This window comes from Emydura macquarii, unplaced genomic scaffold (genome assembly GCF_026122565.2).
Source record: "Emydura macquarii macquarii isolate MOO-44397 ecotype Brisbane River unplaced genomic scaffold, CSIRO-AGI_Emac_v2 contig_1644, whole genome shotgun sequence".
Classification (NCBI taxonomy): domain Eukaryota; kingdom Metazoa; phylum Chordata; order Testudines; family Chelidae; genus Emydura; species Emydura macquarii.
In genome coordinates, this window is record NW_027131781.1 from 21,706,990 (window position 1) to 21,729,159 (window position 22,170).

At 39.1% G+C, this 22,170-nt stretch overlaps 1 long non-coding RNA gene across 1 annotated transcript; it reads left to right on the forward strand.

The window, feature by feature from the left end:
- The first annotated feature begins 776 nt into the window (after window positions 1-776).
- On the forward strand, window positions 777-15,434 carry LOC137158195 (uncharacterized). Its single transcript, XR_010921324.1, has 3 exons — window positions 777-879; window positions 9,239-9,263; window positions 15,388-15,434. It is a non-coding gene; the product is annotated as an uncharacterized lncRNA (long non-coding RNA).
- The last annotated feature ends 6,736 nt before the right edge of the window (window positions 15,435-22,170 follow it).

Genomic DNA, 22,170 nt, shown 5'->3' on the forward strand with positions numbered 1-22,170 from the left:
CAGAGAGCAGCGAGGTGGGGGCAGACCTGCTACAGGTGAGGGGTTGGCGCCTCGCCCGTCGCCGCAGGGCTCGCGCCACTTGCTGCAGCCTGCAGGGTTTTGCAAGAGCCATTCCAACTCTCCGGTGTGTTTACAAAATGGGGTCGGGCTTTGGCTGCTGTGTGTGTGTTGCAGGTTCAGGGGGTAGCCTGGTGGGTCCCAGGCTGAGTCCCAGCCAGGATAAGAGAGACGAGGCGGGTGAGGTGCGGGGACCTCTGTTGGTGAGAGAAAATAGCTTTCCCGCTACTCAGGCATCGGGGCTGGGGAAAGTGGTCCCAGGGTCACAGCTAAACACAAGGGGGAACAGCTAGTTTAGCATAAGTAGTTGGTGCATAGTCTAAGCAACCCTTCGAGGCAGAGTGCCCCCTTAACACAGCAACAGTGGTTAGACAAAAAAGAGGGGGTCAGTGGGTTACAGAGCATTGCAATAAGCCATCACTTTATGTCTGACCTATCGGTCCTCATTCTCAAAGGAAACCTGCACAGGCTTTAAGTGTGTAACTCTGCTAGACACTAAAAATCATGGACTGAACAGAGACATTGGATTTATGGCTTATTAGAACAATCTGTAACCCCTCTTTTTGTCCTATGATGGCAGAGAGGCTAACAGGCCACTCTACCTTGAATGGTCCCTTAGAATATGTGCTAACTACTTTCCATCTATTCCACTTTATAGGTAGCTGTGGCACTGCTCCAGTACCTTCCCCAGACCTGAAGAAGAGCTCTAAAAGCTGAAAAGATGTGCTCCTGAAGCAAGAGCTCTAGACGTTGGTCTAATAAAAGATATTATCTCCCCACCTTGTCTCTAATAGTACTTTCAGCAGCTGGAGTGAAGTTTGGGTAAGTGGATGTAAAGTTTTGCGGCATAGATAGGATTAGCCTTATCCCAGCAGGCAGGCTCAGGTGCAGAGAAGTTAAGGCCAACATTTCCAAACCTGAATGCCTAAAGTGCAGCTTCAAAATAATGTAGCTTTATTTACACAGGTGTTGCGCACCCTTTGAAATGAGTCGGGGCTGTATTTTCTACACCTTTGAAAATCAAGCTGCATATTTGGCTGCATAACTATGGGTTTACCTGTTTAATAGAGGCATGCAACATTCAAAAATTTTGGCTTAGGTGACTATCTCAGGATCATACAGCAATGCCAAAGCATAGAATAGAAACTAAGTCTTGATTCACCATCACCTGCTCTAATAACCAGTGTGCATCTTCCTCCCATGAGATTTTCCTCATATGACTTGTTATAGTGTGAGAACCCCTGTGACTAGTGAATTGGAGATGTACATTATGGACCTAAATTTCAGAATAGACAAAAGCTGAGCTTAGACAATGTGCACATAAACCCATTTTGACTTCACAAATGCTCATTCACAGGTTCAGCATAGGTAGTAAATTCTGAAACTCTGGATCTACAGATACTTATCTAGGGCTGCAAATGGAGTTGGTTGAATAATACTAATCAAATAATGCATTGTAATATATATAAAAGAGATAGTTTTGAAAAAATATTTGGCCTTCTCTAGTTACAAACCATCCTGAATTTCTTGGCAGAGTTCTAGGTTTCAATGAAGTGGGAGAGCAAGCTAGGCTACAAGGACACAAAATGGTTCTGAAATATTGTTTTGGGTTCACATCTTATTCCATTCTGATGTGTTTGTTTGCATTGTAAAGTTAATGTGTTTACTCCAGATTTACACTCAGAACTGAATTTGAATGGAATGTAGTTGTAGTCTGAATGGAATTGATGTAGTTAGTCTCAGATAATATTTATTTTGGAGGTGAATTATTTAATGCAATGAAATCTAGAATGCATCTGAAACCTTGCAATATACATTTTCCTCTCTACATTTAATTTGTGTTTGTTTTTGCAGTTCTAATATTTTAAATATCTCAACAGGTATTTTAAAATTGTAATAAAGCAAAACCCCTTTCACTTCTGAGATATCTTTTATTGCCAAATTTCAGTTTGAGAGAGATTTTATATGCTCAAGTTATAAACCCCATAAAATACAAGTTTAATGGAAACGATGACAGATTCTTGATTATAGCTGTGCCAGTGAACAATCCTATAATATAATATTTTAGGTGAAAACTAACATTGAGATATAGCTGTTTCTGCACAAGCTTTCAAGGTCAAATACATTTCTTTGGATTTTTGTAGTATCCACACTGAAAGCAAAATGAGATAATCAAAGTCAACTTATTAAAAAAAAATACAATTCTCTTTCTCAACAAAGATAAACATTGTAATAATTTGAAGATGTCAGTGCTAACAAAAACTTCAACTGTAGGTTTTATAAGCAATAGACACTTATTGTGAAAGTGAAACAATTGTATGAGGCCATGTAACATAGTGGATAAACTTGATGTAGCTTTTGCTTTTGGGAACTTCTTGTGAATTCTGCCTGTAATACCAAAATAGAGTTTGACAGCCTCTCCTTAATCACCGATAGATGGAAGTTTCCATAAGAAAAGCTGTCACATACATTTTAACACATTTTGACACAAAGGGAAGGTCACTGCCCAGAACTTAATTGCATCTCACTCTCAGAGAGGGTCAAAAACTCTGTAATCTCTATTTTGTCTTCCAGCACCATATTTTGTTATCTGGGGGAAAGCTAGTCATTTCATAAAAATAACTAGTATTCATATTAACACTGTAACCTTTTTAATATCCAATAAAAACTTAGTCTGTCCCACAACATATATATTAGCTATTTCCATTTCCATTATATTGAAAAATTGATATTGAAAATAAAATGTTCTTGTTACATTAACAAACTGTATAGTACAAGGCATTCTATTTAAATATATTTTTCTCATCGATAGTATATTTTTGGAAGTTTTAATATAATATGCAACATGGTAGTATCAATATAATATTATGGATTTTTTTTTTTTAGTACTGATCGTAGGTAAAAACAAAAACTCCAATATCTATTATAGTCCCATTCTCAAGTTTTCATTTTCATCATTCCTGTAGTGGTGTCAAATAACTGTGGCTGAGCTAGTTTCTAAGTGATTAAAATAGCATTTATACAGGAGTTGCTCAACGTAGACCGGTCGACACATAAAGTTGCACCAGCTTAACTAAAAGTATGATGTTACACCACTTTAGCTAACCTGGTGCAACTCTGCGTGTGGGCATTTTACATAAGTTTAAATCTGGGTTGCAGCTAGTAAGTTTGCTCCAAATCTTTGTAGGTCAGATTTAAACCAATGTAAGGATGGCTACACACCAAGTTGTGCCACTTCAGCTAAGTTGGTATAGCAACACCCTTTGAGTTAAATTGGTGCAACTTGTGCAACTTATGGAAAGCCTGACCCAACTCCTATTGAAGTAAATGATAGTCTTTCCATAGGGTTAAATAAGAATTGCAGTTTTACCAGACCCAAGCATTTAAAAATAATGAAATTGGCTTAAAAATCATGAGATTTTAAAAATAATACATTATAGTTCTTTTTTACTACTTTTTTTGGCTTTTGCACCTTTAGGGTTCATGTTTGCAAGCTCATGTCCTCAGCCTTAAAGGCTAAAAACTTACCTTTTTTAAAAATGAAAGTTGAGATTCTGGTATATTCATAGGACTACTCTAGAGTTTTAAGAAAAACACCAAATATCATGAGACTTATGTAAAAACTGTGAGTTTGCCACATAATGAGTGCATTCATTTTTGCATGACATTTTTCAAAGGGCTTTTTCTGGTGGCCAGGACCACCAAAATGCATCTTGCTTTGGCCTCTCCCCTTTTACTCTGAAATGCCCCTCCCTGCCATCCCTCTTTCCCATCACAGTATTCTCCTCTGCAAAGAGAATCTATAGATGCTGCTAGAAAGCATCTGTCAATTCCATTTGCACTACTGGAGTGGTGCAAAGAGTAATTAGACAGGGCTGAGAATCTAGTCTTTTGAGTTTAGGAACAAAGTCTTAGTCATCCTTATGACCTTCAGTACTGTTGCAGGGACACATAAGCTTATAAAGAGTTTATTTTTATTGTTGTTGTTGTATTTGTGTATTTTTTTCCTGTTTGTGTAGCACTGGTTGTCAACAGTAGTCTGCATACTTTTCATAAAGATAAATCATACTTATCAGACTGTTTAGGTAAATACAGACTAAATAAGATCAGAGATTGAAGCAACTAGATTGTACCTGAGATCCAGCAATAAAACAAACATGTACAAATAGTATTTATGCAGAATGTATGATGTATACAGAGTATGCTTGAATTTAATTTTTTTTATTGCTGGGCTGAAATGAATTAGATCATAAGTGAAAGTATCACATATTATAGCGGTTAATGACACTGGGAAAAATGCACAAATAATACAACTGGTAAGTAAGGTTGACCATGCCCTGCAAGGGCACTCCACAAGTCCAAGGATACATATAGGAAAAAGATATGCACAGTGGACAGGCTGGGGTATTGTGGGTGGGATGGGGTTATTGTCCTGCATGGGACATGGGGACCTTTTCCATGTGGGGGGTACAGTCATGACCTCAACTGCCAGTGGTATTCTTTGTGCATTTTTTCATAATGGTTTTATATTGCTGGGTAATTTTATATGTGTGACTGGGAATGAGGAGACCTATATTCTAATTCCAGCTCTGTCACTGATTTACTTTGACTGTGACACCTCTTAGAGCATCCAGGGTGAGAGTCACCTTGTTGCCACCTGCAAGGGAGTCTGCCTATGTCAGCTGGGTATTGGCTCCCTAACACAACCAGCTTGTCAGCCACTCGGGCACTTTCCTCTGGCCTATATCAGCCTTGCCTTTGGCTAGCAGGTTGACAGTAGATGCACCCCAGCCCCTGAGTGCCTCAAAGTGTCCTCATGTGGTATCCAGCCCCTGATGCTGGACACTCACAGAGATCCCAGTCTTCTATTCCCAAAGAAACTGTGTGCCTCAGTTTGCCCATTTTACCTTAGACCACTGTTCTTGTATTACATACAGCACTTGAATTCAATTATAGTAAAACAAAAGGAGATTTATTTAAGAGAGGGTAGAGATTCAGATAGAAATAAGTGTGAGTGAGAGAAACAAATGGTTACATATAAAACAAAATCATAAAATGTAAAGTAGGGCCTACACTTATTAATAGTTACCTTTCCTTGCTAATAAAGTAGATTCTCAGTTACTCCAAAGTTCAGTCTTGCAACATGTGTTAGTCCCAAGGAGGAAGCAACCCCACCCATCAAGATACCTCCTAAGTAAATGGATCCAGGGTGTCTTTCTCCACTCAGTCTTTTTTCACAGACAGGGCATTCCACTTGCGGTCCTATCATTCCTTTTCACTTCCAAGTAGTTTCAATGTTTATAATTTGTCTTTGATGGTTTTCCATGAACTTTTCTGTGTTGGTGCAAAGATAGACAATTGAGCATTATGGGCTAGGCAAGGAGGGGTGAAATTCCCTCCCACTTGAATGGGCCATCCCCATCACTAAAATATGTGGTTCCCTGGTAAGTTGGTAACCTTTTTTTTTCACTCCAAGACCACAAGGGCATCATTTTCACTATAGTTACATTATCCCTTAACTATTACCCATACACACATCTCACAATGGTTATTAGTATCAGTGGGTTACAAGCTTTCACTAGAGACCTCACATGCTATCCTTTATGGATGAATACCATAAAAGTGCTATATTAAGTGTTGTGAATGTCAGGTCTGTGACAGGAGTTGCCTGTACAACTCTGTGCAGGAGTTGCCTGTAAATAACAGTGAGCTCTTTGCCAATTGGCACCAATGGGCTTCTGTGTCACACAGTGACCATGAGCAAGACACTTGGGGCTAGATTCACAAAGGGGAATTTGGCATTGCAACCTTGAATGTTGCAAACTAGGTGCCCTGCTAGAGGTCACAGTTCTGACTTAGGTGCTCAGGCTCCCCATACAATAAATAGGGAGAATTAGGTTCCTAGAAAGGGATTCTCAGAAGCCAGCAAGGTGTGCAGGTGACCGCTTACACCAGCTAGGAATGAAATGCAAAAGAGAGGGGCAGGGCTTAGGGCCTTGATCCTCAAAGGGACTTAGGCACCTGGGCCCAGATCAAGTTAGAAGCCTAAATACCTTTGGAGATCTGGGCCTAATACCAATGGAGCTGGGCCTTAGGCACTCCCTTGACTTGGGATTCCCGGCCATGAGCCCCCTCCTGGAGTTAAGCACTTAAACCAGGTCCAGCCTTGTCACTGGGCCAGAGAAAGAATGACTGGATAGCCTAGTAGTTAGTACACACACTGGGGATGAGAGAATCAGGTCTCTGTTCTACTAAATATTTAATTATATATACAAAGTGGTACAGCTGCACCAGGAAAGACTGAGAGAGCGCCTCCCAAAATGCTCAGTACCCTGCTGATTAGGGCACTCACCTAAGATGTGGGAGACCTAGGTTCAAGTCTCTTCTCCAAATTAGGCAGAGTAGGAATTTGAAGTTGGGTCTCCCACATCCCAGCTCAGTGTCCTAACCACTGGCCTCTTGAATAGACTGGGACATCATGTATAGGGTTAGTCCCCAAAATTCCCAGTCTGTTCACCCTTGGCCAGTGCCATAACTAGGCATTTTAGCACCTGAAGTGAGCAAGCATATTTGCACCCTTCACTGTTTTTTTGGGGGGTGGGGGCAGGTTCCCTGCCCCATTTTTCCACCCCTCCTGCTTTCCTCCCTGGGCGGCTGCCCCGCTTGCCCTGCCCTGGTTACAGCCCTGCCGCTGGCTGCCCTTTGTGCAAGTCCTGAACCAGTTGGCATGATCAGAGCATGCCTACTCATTGGGCCCCACAGGAGAGAGACAGGTGGGGGAACGCCTAGTCTCGGGCTCCAGCTGAAGCTTAGATACCAATGAGGCCTCTGAGCAGCTCATTAGTTGTGGGGTGGCACCAGGACTAAGTTTTGCTCATGACTAATGATGGAAATTTAGGCATCTAGGAAACTTTCGGGGCCTGCAGGGTTAGGCAGCAACTGAACATTGATTTTGTACATGACAGTGGAGCATAAATATTGGATTAAGGGGCTTGAGGAGGCGGTTAGGAGCTAGATTCACAAGACATTTAGGTCTCTAATCTTTCTGTAGCTAAATTTAGATATTTGTAAACTGAACTTAACATATAGCTTTGAAAAATATTTCAAGATCATCATATTAAAGGTTCTATGTAAGTGGAAAGCATTACAGACCTGATCCAAAGCTCACAGCAGTCAATTGAAAGACACCTCTCAATTGACTTAAATGAACTTAGTTTCGGCCCCTGTTTTCTCGTCACTATAATTATTGTAATCAATTAATTCATTTCCCATGCTATCTTCCCTTCAAGCTTAAGAAGTCCCCCTTCACCAAAATGGGCAGGAGACAGAGTAACTCTAATTAATAGAGTAAAATATTTGTCTGGCCTTGATTAGCAACCAGGACATGTCCTTAGAATGAAGAACAGCAATTAGTGGTTAACAATGTTGTTGACAGATGTCAGCATACTGTAACATGAAACAGCATTAGCTTAGATTACGTCAGGACAGAGTTGTCAAGGACTGAGGATTTATTGTATGTATAATGTGATGAAATATTGATGAAAAATGTCACATTTCATGTCAATAAACCTATTGTTTTGCAAAGATAAACTACAGGCATGTACACCACTTTTGAATATTTAAGGATGCTTTTGATTAAATCACTGCTTTTATGAGAATAAATGCAATTTCACAAATTGGGAAGGATACATGAATGAAATATGTCTTTTTTTTTTTTTCTGCTTACATTCTGAAATTAAAATAAGGAAGTGCCTTCTAATGCAGAATCCCATCACTTTTTCTCTTTCTTCTAGTGGATTTACAAGGTGCAAGCTATTGTGATTTTTGGAAAGGATAATAACACAGTGGCTTCTGCATCCAAGCACATACAATACTATCAGAATAATTAATAACAAACACAATAATTACTGTATCTATTCTAATTGTAAAGATGAGAAGTAAATACAATACATACTGGAAGACACTAGAGGGAGCATATGGTTGAAGGGAGTAAGATAGCTTTAACTGCTGCATTTTTGTGAGTTTAGTTGAATAAAGAATCTAGTTTAATCCTACAAACTGTGGTTAGTTCAGCTAAAGTATGGAAGATATTACTTATAACAATCATATTTAGATCTCATTTTGTCCATGGTAATGCACCACACTTTTTTTTTTTTTTTTTTTTAAGGGTTCTTAACTTGTTCTAACAATTCCCTTCGGGATTAAATCAAGATTTCTGCCTCAGGGACATACTTTCTTTTTAGATAAATCATTTTTTTGGCTGTAGCCCTGCAACAAGAATGCTCAGATATGGAAATGAATAGAGCTGGGCAAAAATGTGATGAAATTTCGAATTTAAAAATGCTTAAAGAGCAGGAAAAAAATTCAGTGAAGTTTGTCATTTTTCCATTTTGAAATTACAATGAAATTTTGAACTAAAAAAAATCTAAATTTTAAATTTTGGGGGAAGGAAATGAAAAACAGAAGAAAACCATTTAAAAAAAAAACCCTAGAAATGAGTTGTTTCAGACTCCTTTTTATTTTACTTGTGTATTTAATTTATTTATTTTGTTTATAATTCAAAATAGCTTAGCTTTTAAGGGTATATTTTCAGTCAGGCTTAGACCAGGCCTCTTTGTGCCCCCACAAATGAAGTATTGTTGCAATTCTGAGAAGGTTACATTTCAGTAAGATGTCTTAGAAATGAAAATTAGAGATGGCCAATTTTGTAAAATGAGTCCTGGTTTGGTAATTGCATTTAGGGACACACGGAAGTTTGTGGTAGGTCACTAACTCAAAATATAATCTTATATGCAGCTATTCAAGCACTAGTTATCCACAATTTGAATCCAGAGCTCCCTCAGCTGCTTTCAGTCACTAACCGTCTTGTTTTGTCAAGATACTGCAATAGGCACAGTGCGTGGTATTGAGCTGTGATCTGGTACAGCTGCATCTGGGAAAACAGGATAGGTTAATTAATTACACTGTCATTCTTAAGTTTGATCTTGTTTTTGTCAGTTTGTATCACAGCTGTAATGATATTTACATGGTGTATTTAATATTGTGTGAATATACATTGTCATCCAGATAAAGAATGTGGGTTTATTTGCCATACTTAGTACACTGATTCCTTGATGCTAATGTAGCATGATATACTGCCCAGAGTTCATGTTTGTATGTTATATGTAATTTTTTGTTCCAGATGATGCACAATTGAAGGTTTTCTTGTAAGTATTTTGCTGACAGGTAGCTAAATAATATTAATTAAGAATAATAAATATGACATTAGGACAGAGCACAATTCATATGTTGATAATAATATCCTTTGCTTTTCTTACTCCCAACTCCTTCATGCTAGTTCATAATGCCTCTGGTGACTTTGGGAAAATTCTCCACCTCAGCCTCTGAAAAGTTCTGAGAGGCACACAAAAATTGTTTTACACTTGACTTCTTTATATTTTTTCTTGAACTTCACAGATTGATGGATCTGACCTCTCAGTGACTTAAAAACAGTCTAAACTCCACAGTACTCCTTTTATCCAGATGCCCAATTTACTCTCTTCCTGAAACCTGAAGTCAAAACCAAAGATTCCCCCACCTATTGCAAAGCATCAGGCACACTGTCTAATCAGAATAACTGAACAAAATCTCAAACATTTGCAGTTGCCACACTGCTGCAGGGACTCTCACAGACTTTTTAGATGTGAGGACATACAATGTTTTGTGAAGTTAAAGGACTGAAACATGAAAACGGTCATACTGGTCAGACCAACGGTCCATCTAGACCAGTATCCTGTCTTCTGACAGTGGCCATTTGGAGAAATCATTTCAGGTATATCAACTTGATCAGTGTGATCTAGTAAATAGGATATGGGATGACATCAGGCCATCTGGATTATATTTCCACCTTTATTACTGCCTTGCTTCATGTAATCTTGCCCTTTATTGAGGAAGTCATGCTGGCAGTGGGAGTGGAGAAATACGAGACACATATTAATGAGAAGACCAGGGTGAAATCCTGGCCCCATTGAAGTTGATGGGAGTTTGGCCATTAACTTCAGTGGGATCAGGATTTCACCCCTGGAGCAGAAAGCATCCCTCAGTTAGTGAATTCTGCGAGGGTTGGCATATATGTTATATGGTTGATAGCTTGTCTACACCACTACCAGCAGACCAAACTCCTTTGGGGTTATGCAGAGTAGGCTGATATAATACTGACAGTCATTGTCCCTACCTAATACTTCCTTCGCTCCTGCTCCTGTGGAGAGTGAGGGATTGGGAGAAAGAAGTGACTTATTCCCTCTTCCCCCAGTAGCAGAATAGGAAGGATTTGGGTTTCTGAGATAATGGCAGCTAAAATAGCTTTTGGGTGTCAACTTAGCTAAAAATAGATAATAAATATTTTTAGCAGAATTCAGTGTTTCAAAGAAGAGTCATGAAGATCTTAGCATTTCTCATATATTAAACAATGCTTTAAACAAAGGTATTTGAAGTAGAATCTCAAACATTTATTTGTATTATGCAGGGCCAGATTTAGGGCAGACGACCCAGGTGACCGCCTGGGGTACCGGGCTTGGGGAGCACTGGACTCGGGGTGCTGTTTTTGTAGTTTGCAACAAAAAGGAAAATAGAATGTTTGAAGTAAAATGTTTCAGGTATTCCATATGTGGATTCATTTTTCACTGACCTCCTACAATTTTCTGGATTTTTATAGAATCTCATACCTTCCAGACTTTCTGAGAACCTTTTCCTTGAACCTCTTAGATTTTCAGATCCTAGCGTGCAAATTTATTGTCTTATATGACAGATAAATCATGAATGCAAATCATGGATCAAAGTCATGAAATGAGCTACAAATTCAATAAAAAATAAGGTATTCAAAAGTTTAACAAATGGGGGGGGGAAGGGGGGTGCCGAAGACGCTCCTCGCCTGGGGCACCATTCGGTCTAGGGCCAGCCCTGGTATTATGCTCTTCTTGATCCCCTTGTATAGTTCCGCTGCTGACAATAGGAGTTGCCTGCAGGGTTCAATTACATGATGGTTAATGTTAAAAATGCAGGCAGTGAATCAAGATAAAGTTCACATATTAAATGGAACGTTCATGTAATGTCCTGTATAGAGAATACTTAAGGGTATTATAGGAAAACACACGAAAGTATTAGTCCAGCGTATGAATGTTGAAACCCTGCAAATAATTTGTAGGTTCTCAAGGCTGCCAAGGCTCAATGGATGTGGAGAGAAGAGCATGGTACTCGGAGGACTCAGATCACCCAATAAGCAAATTTAGAACTATTTGTGATCTTGTCTTCTTGGGCAGAAATATCTTTTCTTTAAGAGTAAGGGTGATGGAAGAAAGAATTGGGTATAATTGAGGTTAACTATATTCTTATTTTGGGTCCAGTTCTGCCATCTTTATTCACATGGAGCAGTGTCACTGAAATCAGTAACTCACTGAACGCAATCCATTCAGAAAATCAAACTCAGGAGTGATGGTTGCATACGTAAGAATACTCCCCAGAACCATGAGAAACGGCATCCACTTGAGATTTATGTGAAGAACAAGATACAAAGGCCAGGATAACCTATTTGAAATGGCATTGTTACCCACACTTTCTAGAGCACTTCACCATTACCCAGTCTGTAGGGCTCAAGGTGTAATCTGGTTAATTTAGGACTCCCACTCTTCCCCAATCCGTAGGGCTCCATGCATATACTTCTGTAGGCTGTGGGGCCTTTAACCAGTGAAAGAGCCATACACAGTAATATCCTGATCTCTATTTATTAGCAGTTACCAAGCAAAATATACACTCTAAGCATAGTATATAGTGCTATGCTCACCAACCCTGATCACGCAAGCAGACTTTCCCTGTTGGCCAGGCAAGATTGGTCTTGTCTGAGTTTTGGTTGCTGCGCATCATGGTCATGCAGAGGATTCTAGCAGCTCCGATCTTGGGCTGTGTCTTGAAGGTAAATTCTTCTTCTTTCAGGTCTTTCCTTCTTACTATTCTTCTTTTCCCTTTCTTCCAGTTGGTCTCCCTCTTGGACCCCAGCTTATATAGTGAAACTTGAGTCCTTAACCAATCATTTTGCTAAAATGTTATAAAATAATTCTTTGACCAATTCTAACATATTGCAAAATAATTCTCTAACCAATCAATCATACTCAACCACCTTAGTTGATTTAAATATTGCACAATTAGTTATGCAACAGACAGAAACAATCAAAGAACCAGACAGGAATCATTCAGATAAACTATAGAGAAATGGGAACCATAAAGACCAAACAATAAAGAAGTGTAGATTTTATAACCACGACTGTTAAGTGATTCCTTGCCAAACAGAATGCTATCAAACAAAGTTTTCTTTAAACACCTGAAGATCTGTTTCTTTATCTGGTGGTAGTAGGTAATATTAAGGACAGAAATGCCTTCTTAACAGCTCGATTTTTGATGTAGGAGCGTGCACAAGGGAAGGCAAGCAGGGGCACTGGCCCCCCCACCAATAATTGGCGGAGGGACAGAGAGCTCCTTCAGGTAGGGCACGCACAGGGCTCCTCTGGGGCCCCGGTGGGTGGGGGTACGCGCTTCTCATCACCAGGGCTCCGGCGGGGACACAGAATAGGCCCCTCCAAAAGCGCTGGAATTTAAATTCTTGTGTTTGCCCCTGGTTTGATGTAATTTATCTGGAATGTGAGGATGTGACCACATGCTTTTTAGTTTTTGGCTATTGTTTTAATATGGCTGCTGCTTCGCCAAAGAACAAGGCCTCAGACCTTACAGTATGGGTGAAATGAAAGCTCTGGAAAGGACCTTGTGCTGGGTCTCACATGTATCAGTTGAACTACTTGTGGAGTAAGGTATTACATATGAGGAAGGGCAGCAGAATCTGACCCTAAATAAAAACTATACAGTAAATACTAATTATCCAAATCCCAGGTTATGAAAAAGGTGTTTCTGTTCCCCAAATTATTAAAAATAATTACACCTGTACAGGATGAACAACTGAAACTTGTATACAGAATCTGTATGGAAACCAAAATTCGTCATGACCTTATTCATTATAAAATTCCCGCTTTCCATACTCAAAGCATTCGGCTAATTCGAGTTCACCTACATTAAGAAGAAATGAGATAGAAAAGAAAAAAGGAACAGAGAGACAGGGAAGATAGAAGAGAGGGAAAATAGGAATGAGACGTGAAAGCCAAGGATGGAGGGGAGATGCTGTAGCAGTTAATTTAGCAGTAGGCTCAGAGATCAAATAGACTATTTTGATCATTTTCACTCAACTACCTCTATTTCAAGGATAATAAACATAAGGAATAGGTTATTTGGCCAGATGAAGTGTGTAAGAAACTGCCAGGATTCAAGGGGCACCTAGATTTCAACAAATAACTTATTTCACCAAGATTTCATCTGATTTCTAGATACACCTATTATAAGAAATGTCTGACCTCAAGGGATTTCTAAGCACATGGTTTCATTTATAAAGATTGAAATGTCTGGAGAAGAAATGGCGGGAAATGTGATTAATGTAAAAATAAAAAAGAACCAGGCTTATTTATGCTGGCTGGCTTTATTCTCTGTTCATTCTGAATAAGGCACAATGTTAGTGCTCTTTCAACCTTTCCCTAGACCTTGGATACATTGGCGTCCCAAAGATTTCCAAATTCCCCAGCTAAGGCCCAGATTCTGCAATCCTTACTCTCACTCAGTATTTTTCACTCATGTCAATAGATCCATTGAACACAGTAGGACTATTTGCACAAATAAATACTACTTATAGTGAGTAACAGTTGCAAAATCAGATTCCAAATAAAGCTACAATCTTTTCTCTTTGTCTCTTTCCCTCACAACCCTCTAAAAATTCAGCCTGTATTCATCACTAGTCTCAGGATATTACTTATCCTTGCTCTCATGAAAGTAAGGCTCCGTCCTATTCAAGAATAATGCCACATGCACTTATAGGAGGACTTGCAACTTCTCATTCATAAGGATTTGACATGTCCGGCTCACACATGGGGAACCCTGGTATAAAGGTTATCATGCCACATGCTGGCAGTCCTGCAATCCACTCCAACTGGATGTTTTTTAATGAGTGATTGCCTGTTGTAACAAGATGATAGAGTGTTAGCAAGGGGAGAACATTAAAGCTGAATGTTTTAGTGCATGTTACATTTCTCAGTAAGTTATGTAATTTTAAAAAGTTAGGTATTATTATATACAGCTTGAAAATTTTAAATTGTAAGAAATATTGGGGCAACATTATATTTGTCAGTGAGGGTGTAGATGACTTATGCTGTTACAATCATGTCCTCCTTCACTTATTTGAAAAGTGCAACATAACTCCTATATTATGGAATATAAAATTAAAGATCTATAAACATTTGAAGTTCACTAGAAAAAATTCAATGCTTTTCTCCAGAGCAGAACAGACTCTAGCCACTAGGTGTCACTAAACGTAAAATATAAGCATTCAAGAAGACATATAAGTATATCTGTATGTCTCAGAGTATAAGCAACAGAGATGTTAGTGCTTCAAAAATATTTCCTATGGCAGTAGATCTGCACACCATACTCAATCGATGCTTGAGTAAAATGTGTATGTTTACCCCATGTGAGCAAAGTTTCTTATTGAAAAGATCTCCAAATTTTCAAGCCTTGCTTAGAGACAGTATTACCAAAAATAAAAGAGAATAAAGCTTAATATCAGTCTCTTCAATACATTCTGAAATTAAAATATAAATGAGTGGATATCACTTCTATATAATAAATGGAGAGGACTAAAGCTACCAAAAAAAAAAAAAAAATTCAGCACCAGAATATAAAAATCAAGTGTTGTTTTAAATAAGGAAAATTATTTATTTTAAAAAATCCTCAAAACTATATACATTTCATTTCTTTCAGATATTTACCTCTCTCTGCACAGCTGAAAGTTTTTTTTTCTTCTGCTTTATGCTGCATCTAGGAAATATGATCTGCTAATGCCAGCATAATCCGTGACAGAGGTATCTCACGGTGGTACCTTTGCTAGTGCACCAGCACCAGAATGTAGTGGCTGAAGTAGCTGCAATGTCAGCTATGAGATTAGGGTCGATACTAGGCCAGCAAAACACCCAAATGTGAGGACCTTAGTGAGAGACCTGTTACTTTCTGCCTAGCCATTTAGGTGTACATATTACCTCACCCGCCTTGTCTCTCTAATATCCTGGGACCAAGAACATTGCATATCCATTTAGATGGTATAATATGTGGCTATATACATCATACAGTACAAATGGGGATGCCTACTTCATACACACTTGGTTTCTGTATATTTAAAGCAGTAATAATAATACTTTGTTTTTTCCATAGTGTCTTCCATCTGAAAATCTCAAGGCACAGTATAGGCCTTAATGTCCCACAACATCTTCATCAGGCAGGCAAGCATTAAAAAACCCTCCATTTTATGAAAGAGGGAACTGATGGACAGAAGTGGGATGTGACATGCTCAAGTCCACATATGAAGTCTGTTGCAGAGCCAGTAACAGAACCCTGGTCTCCCGGCTCTGTGCTTTGATGGGAGTCAATGACCCTGAATGAAGACCAAGAAATCCACCTTGTGTAGGGCAGCCTCTCCCACTAGTGTACAGCTGTTGCAGGAGCCTCTCTCTGACTTCCTGCACTGCCCTTGGCATGGGGAAGTGTTAGGATCATGAGGGGATATGTTTGGAGAGCACTGTGCTCTGGTTATTCTAGGCTGGGATAGGTGGCCATTCAAGATTCTGCTGTAACTTAAAACAGTCCTAGGGGAAGGGAGACTAAGGACCAGAATTCAGAGGATGTACAGGTCCCTGCTTTTCTGGATGTGCCTCTTGAGGCCTAGTGTACACTGACAGCAGCATGTAGGATACATATAGCTACATACACCAGTGAAAAGCAGGCTGTGTTCACACTGCAGTGCATGACTACACATGGCAGTGGAACTGTAGCAGAGGGGAGGCAGGAGGGAAAGGCTCCAGCAGCAGGGAGCTGCCTTCTGGCAGCAGAGGGCCATGGGACACTATGCTAAAATAGCAGTGTAGATGGGGTAGGCACTGCCTGAGCATGTAAAGAGCCATGGAGGGTATATACCCTAAGGTTCTCTACTCACCTAAGCAGTGCCTCTACATTGCTATGCATGCCCATACTGGAGGGGCAAGCAGTGTCTGTATGCTACGTGCCAACATAAGTGTAGACATAACCTGAGAGGTGGAGCTCAGGATCCATAGCTCTAAATCAGGCCAACTGTGCCATCAGTGTATTATCTCTAATTAGACTCTATCCTCCAAGTCAGTCAACATACACATTTAGTATGTATACAGATACATGAGTACTGTAGTTTTAGGACCTATCCAGGGAGCATCATGCTGTATTAAACCTACTAAAGTGTAGTGCTGTGGTTAATTACTGTTGCCACTTCACCAGCAGCCCTTTAAGAATTCACTCAGTTCTGAGTCACCTTCTGAGCCTAAAGTCCTTTAATTCACTCCTTACTAGACTGGCAACAGTTTGTCAAAAGCAGAACTCAAAAGTCCCAAAACCAACACACAGTCTCCTATTCCTAGGCTTCCCTTACTTCCTGCTTGGGCTACTGCCTCTTGCAGTCCCACCTATTTCTCTCAACCACACCCTCCGATAACTATCTGCTGCCTTTTATAGTTGAAATCCTGATTCTCCTCAGGTGGGGCTCATCTTATAATGAGGACTGGTTTAACCGCAGGCTGTCCAACCCAAGGGCAAGCCAACCTATTACATAAGGTACAAAAGATACACAGTCATAAATCTGCATTTGTTGCAGCCATGAAAATTCAAACAGAGAGGATTTAGATCCAACTATCTGAGTTATTTCTAGAAAGCTTATTAAGGAGCTACTTTTAAAATGTAGTAACTCAAGATACTGTACCGCAATCTACTCGAGTATGTTACATATAATCAGAATAGCATTTCCCTATAAACAGTGTAAAAATAAGATAAAGGTTATGGGTCAAATTCATCCTTAGAGTAACCCACTAATACCAGTGAAGATAATGGTGTCAGAAATTGGTTGGATGGTATGGTAAAAACCTATTTTAGTAATTCTTATTTTGGTGATTTTGTCTTGTTTTTGGTCTAAAACACTAGTAAACACATCTTTAATTAAAATAGCATACACTTATATAGTTGGTGATTAATAAAAGATAATGAACATGTCGTTTGTAAGAAAGCTCCCTTCTCTGTTTTATATTGATAGAACAATAAGGAGTATTTCGGACGCATCTCACTCATTCTAATATAGTAGATATGAGATAAATTCTGTGTACAAACTTAAAATGGTTAAGCTGCTACCTTGTATTTGTCAAAATGATATTTGTGGAATCCAGGACACATTGCCAATTATCTCTAGCCAAAGTTATACCTATCTTTTGGAGGCAAAAAGACTGAGTTGATCTAATTTGTAATTCCTCTCTGCAATATTGCTCACCAGTTTCTCAGGGTCAGAAATCAGCTGATTGATTTTCTGTATGTCCTGTTGCTTTGAAGATGTATCTCCTGATAGCACATTTTGTTACTGAGTTCATTATTTCCATCTTTTATCATTTGTAGAGTCTCCTGAAAATTATAGTATACATCATGGGGAATGAAGAATCCATATTTCCATGAGATAGCAATGGACTGGCTTGCAATGCTGACTTTGCCCATTTTCCTGGTTTTACTTCCTTCTCATTAGCTTTTGTTAAATATTTTATTCTTTATTATTATTATTTATTCTGATACTGCTAGTTATCTTTGAAGTTTTCAGCTTGAAAATTGAGTCATGCTAAAACAGCGCCACAGTGGATGAAAAACTGTTTCCTGCACAGAGCCAATGATTAGCAGCAGGAACAGGGCCAAAAATCAGAAATTGTGTCTTTTATAAGTCTTGGGAGGCCACTTGCATATTGAACCATCTGTAATTTAAAAGATGCTGGTCAAAGTCGGTAGGACCAAAATTTGATTATATTTTATTGCTTGTGTTGACTTATGTCGCTGTAACTCTTTTCCTTTCTTTCTTTCTTTCTTTCTTTCTTTCGGAACTAAGTATCTATGGTGGTGGAAGCTACATGAGAAAGCAAAGATTTGGGATTTCCAAAGACAAGTTTACTCATAAGAAACAAGTCATTAAGAGTTAGGGAAAAAGTAATCTCTGGAATTGATATTTTATTAATATGCAGAGATAGAAATGTATAGGAAGCAATGAAATTTCCCCCACCACCTGCATTCTCCATTCTTCATTTGAATGCTGCTACTAACTTTTTTTTTCAGAGAGAAATTTCTTCACATTCTATTTATTCACTGTAACTGTGAAGCCTTCAAGTCACCAGTAACTGTATTGTATCTTCATTTCCTTCTGAGAGTTGAGAGGTTATCTCCCACATGTTTTTGTGACCAGTATTGAAATATGCTTTGCTTCCTTGTTCACCACACAATAAATTATATTCAAAACATGTATTAATATGTTTTGATGTGCATGCTTTTCTTATCATCATATTCTGTAAAAGAAATACTTCCTGCTAAGAACAATGTGTGCTTTGAAAGCCAAATAGATCATCAGACTGAAAATTACTTAAATGATGAATGCACAGACATGTTGCACTGGTGAGGAATGCGATTTGTAAGGTATGTGCCAGGGGTGGCCAGGTGAGCCATATGTGCCTCTTTTACAGTTAAAGTGCAGATCGCGGAGCCCTCCTCCCCGCATTTTTCACCTGCCAGACTGGGCTAGGGAACTCTGAGCTTCCACCCTGCAGCAGGGTGGTGGAGCTAGAGGATTCTGCCCAGTGGGGAAGGGAGTCTTTGGGGGGGGGGAGGTGTCAGTAAGTTTGGCCATCTCTGGTATATGCTGTGGAAATTGGCTTGTGGGCCAGCTCCTCAGCTGCTGTAAATCCATGGAGGTCCACTGAAGTGAAAAGAGAAGCTCTCATTTATACCAGCCGAGGATCTGGCCCATTTACAATAAATATTTGAACACAAGTCTTCTGTAAGCTGGTCTTCGGGCAGTGTCAGGCACTGGGGTAGGTCCAGATCCTTAGAAATGTTATTGCACCTAGGCACTGCCTTGTATTGTGGTTCAGTAAAGAAGGTATAACAAAATGGACAATTCCCTCTGTGTTTTGGGTAGAAATGCCAGGCAAATAATTCTCTTTCCTCTGGAAGACTAAGAAGCGTATTGAGTAGATATCCTTTATGAATGATGATGCAGTCCCTTTTCTTCAAAGTGCATGCCATGAGTGTTCTTTGGTCAACATAGAGAGAACTCATCTTTTTCCTATCAGATTATGTCCCATCCCCCCAAACCACCCCCTAATTCCCTTCTTTCTCATCTACTCCATATTGACTCTCCTTAGAGACCTTCATAATCCCAGTCAGCATGTCAGAAGTCTATGTATATAAATTCCAATCTAAAAGTATTCTGCCATCCTTCCAAAAGTGCTGATCTTCAAATCCCATGTCCTCCAGATTTTGGATGGTGAATTTCTAAAATGTCCTGAAGTATAATATATTTCTAAAGTACATGATACACATGCATATTGAACTAGACAAGCTAGCATATGGTTCATAACAAAGGCCTTAATGAGTATAGCTTTTATACTAGTGTATCGTGTGTGGTATCATATCCCTAGAGTACGTTTTCACACTCATTATCTGTAAACTAGTGAGACTCTGACATGCATTTTGAATTGGATGCCACTAATTATAGTACAGCACTGTATTTGATAGAAGACTATATGCAATACTGCAAATATTCATAAAAAAGAATATTGAATTCAGTTAAATACTATTTGATTTCCTGCAGAATATCCTTTTAGCTCCTGTATTATACTCACTATTACTTTGTTTTGTTTTGTTAAACCTCATAAATACCATTCCAAAATAAAGGGCATCCATGCAGCAACCTCTTGCCTTCATTCCCTAGGCACAAAGGAGCAGTTACCTTTAATGGTCCCTTAGAATATATGCTAATTACGTATGATAAACAATCTGTTCCATCTTGCATTTAGCTGTGACACTCTGAGTATTTTAAACCAGTCGGAGAGCACTTCAATCTCCCAGGACACACTGAAAGTTGCCATACTTCTACCAAAAAAACTTCAAAAACAGACTTCAAAGAGAAACTGCAGAGCTAGAAATCATTTGCAAACTTGACACAATCAAAATGGGTCTAAATAGGGACTTGGAATGGTTATCTCATTACAAAAAGTAATTGTCACTGTTTACACATTCTCACCTCCTAATCAATGGTTGTCAATAGGCCTCAACTACTCTAAGTGAATGGACTTTGCTTATATCTACCTTCCCCATTGTTGTTCCTTACCCTTGGATATGTATCTATACACCTCCTATCTGATTTCTATTCCTTACATCTGACGAAATGGGTTACAGCCCACGAAAGCTTATGCTTGCAGAAATTAAATTTGTTAGTCTTTAAAGTGCTACAGGACTCTCGTTGTTTTTGCTGTATACAAACTAACATGGCTACCCCTCTGGAACTCTGTGTGCCTTGAAAGCTTGTCTCTCTCACCTACAGAAGTTGGTCCAATAAAAGATATTACCTCACCACCTTATTGCTCAACTAACCTGGGACCAACACAGCTACAATAGTCATTTATGGCCTCATGGTGCAATAAAGGGACTACAGGGCTGCTGTAGCTCTGTCAGCCTAAACATTCAAGTAATTGTATTTAAGGAAGGAGAGGTTTATTGTGTTTTAAAACGTTTCATCCAGCAAAAGTTCACTTCCTAACTGGAAATGGTATCTGGTTTGTGATGGTCCTTTGTGATTTTTCCTGATTAATCACTTACATGAAGTCATTGTCTGAAAGTTTAAAAGGACAACAGTTTCCATGACAGAGCTATTTTTTTTATTGTGTGAGAGAGTAAAAAAGTTTGGAGTTTTGCAGAAGCAGTCATATGTATTGAATGTGTGGCACAAAAAATGAAAAACATAGCAGTGTCAATAGAACATGAAGCAGGTTCTATGACAGATTCCACAATGTAATATATCATTTTTATAGCCTTTTTCATGTAAGTATCCAAAGGTACAACTATATTGTATTACTGCCATGTTGTTTTCAGTTTTCTGATTTTTCAGAATTGTTAAGGAACCGTGTCTTCAAATATAGCTTTGTGTGTTTGTACAGCACCTACCATAGTGTGTCCTGTGGTGGACAAGGAGCTGACATGTAATAATTTAGGAATATTGTATGTGACCTGGTTATTGGAATGTTTGCTTTATGCATGTTGGTTTAGTTAATAGAAGGGCTGTTGGAAAAACAGGTAGACAATGGCTCCAGATAAAACAAATAAACAAGTCGGAAAGTTAAGAGACAATACCTGAATTATAAGCTGTGAAGAATCTGATTCCTTGACCCCAGCCACCTTATGCAACAGTTTTGCCAATAAACAATTAAAAGTCTCTCTGTCCAGAGCGCAGGCAGTTGTCAGGAGCTGCTCATGGGGAACAGTCTGAGACAAACAGAACTTGTAGCAGGTTAGATACATGTTATCCATTTAGAATAGCAAAAGGAGGCAATGGATTTTGAAAAGACCACTAAACTCATTTTGTTTTTCTTGTCAGAGGTATTCCTTTGCACTGTACTCTAGAAAAACAAGCTCAGCAGCCTGATGTAACATGGCATAGACTGTGTAGCAAAAGTAAGATTTTCTATGTGAAAATCTGTCTGGATCTATATAAACTGTCTTAACCATCCCATCCCATCTCCCACCTCAAATGCTTTTTACTTGTTAAAATCAAAGTTTAAATTCTCTGCAGAGTAACTGAACTAAAATACATGTTGTCTCCATCTTACACAGCATTTGTATTATTGCTGGCAAAGACAACACCCAGAACTGCCTTTAGGCTAAAGGCAGTTGTATACAACAAATGGAGGGTGAGGAAACAGCTGTAATCTCTCTCCATTCCATTCCCCTCTCCTAGACAGTATATACGGAGAGGGAGGATCTGGGATTGGTTTTCATACCATTGGTCAAAAGGCTGGCTTTGGTCCATGTAAAACATGGGAGGAGGCTGAGGGAAGAGGAAAACACATAATACACACATGCTGTCTCTCAGTCCTCCCTTTCTCTGTAACAATGATC